This window comes from Cebus imitator, unplaced genomic scaffold, assembly GCF_001604975.1.
Source record: "Cebus imitator isolate Cc_AM_T3 unplaced genomic scaffold, Cebus_imitator-1.0 Scaffold445, whole genome shotgun sequence".
NCBI classification, from domain to species: domain Eukaryota; kingdom Metazoa; phylum Chordata; class Mammalia; order Primates; family Cebidae; genus Cebus; species Cebus imitator.
The window spans coordinates 1,234,140-1,235,636 of NW_016107760.1; positions in this window are offsets into that span (position 1 = coordinate 1,234,140).

Consider the following 1,497-nt stretch of genomic DNA (forward strand, 5'->3'; position numbering starts at 1 on the left):
TGGGGTGCAGTGGCTCACGCCTGTAATCCCAACACTTTGGAAGGCCAAGGTGGGAAATCACGAGGTCAAGAGATCGAGACCATCCTGGCCAACATGGTGAAACCCTGTCTCTCCTAAAAATACAAAAATTAGCTGGGCATGTTGGCGCACACCTGTAGTCCCAGCTACTCGGGAGACTGAGGCAGGAGAGGCAGAGGTTGTAGTGAGCCGAGATCGCACCATCGCACTCCAGCCTGGCGACAAAGCGAGAGTCTGTCTCAAAAAAAAAAAAAAGGATTCAAATGCTCTATTTGTATGTTAGTCACCTGCACCTTCTTGCCTTGAAAGGCCTCCATTGTTTGCTTTGAAAGTGTAGGATAATTAGTACTTTCATTTAAACAAAGAAGCCTCTAGTCCCTCTGGCCCCAGTCCACAATGCTTCTCCAAGGAGGGCGCTCTTTGCATATCTATGACGTTACCCCCGGAATTAATGCTTTCATTTGCGTAACCCAAATGCATCCCCAGATGTCACTCTGCATATCTAGCTATTGGACAGATCCCTATGCAAGCATAGAACTGAGGCCTCATTTATAGATTGCAAAATACCAGGCTTCTGGAGGAGCTGCAAAACTTACCATAGTTTAGTCCCTGCATAAAACCATCTCTCCCATAGTTGTTGACCTGGACTGCTTTTTCTGACCCTCAGTTGTAGAGCAAGTTTACTGCAATGCGACCTCGTTGGAAGCATCCCTGGTGTTGTGGTGCACCAGTCTTGCTGCTTCTCAGCCACAGAAGCAAGGACCACTCATTTACTTTTCTGCATTCCCAGTTTCCTGGCTGGGACCAATCTTTGCAAGCGTGATGAGGTTTGCTTTATGTCACAGTATATAGTTTGTTTTTATAAGTGTTCCATGAGTGTTTGAGGAAAATGCATATTCTCCAATTACTGGACCCAGTGTTCTATACGTTCCATTAAGTCAAGTTTGTGGATTTTGTTGGTCAAATCAACATACTTGCTGGTTTTTTGTTCCACTGGACCTGCCAATTACTGAGAGACAGGTCTTACAGTTCTCACTATGATATTATGATGATGCATTTGTCAAATTCTTCTTATAATTCTGTTAATTTTTGCTTTACATTTTCAAGGCTATTTCCTCAAATACATGCAAATCTAGAATTGTTATAGTTTCCTCGTGAACCCAACCACTTATCACTATGAAGTACCTTTCATTAATGAAGTAATATTCTTTGTCTTAAAGTGTATTTTGATTAATTTATTATAACTTCATTAACTTAATTTTGGTTAGTATGTACCTGGTACTTTTCCCGACATCCCTATTTTCCTTTTGGTATCACTATGTTAAGTCTGATCTTGGGAATAGCCTCAAGTGTAAATTAGTTTTTTCTATCCAATACGTAATTATTGTCTTTTAACTGTAGACTTTAGTTCACTTAGATTAACTTCTTTCTTTTTTCTTTATTTAGTAGAGATGGGGTCTCCCTATGTGGCCTACGCTG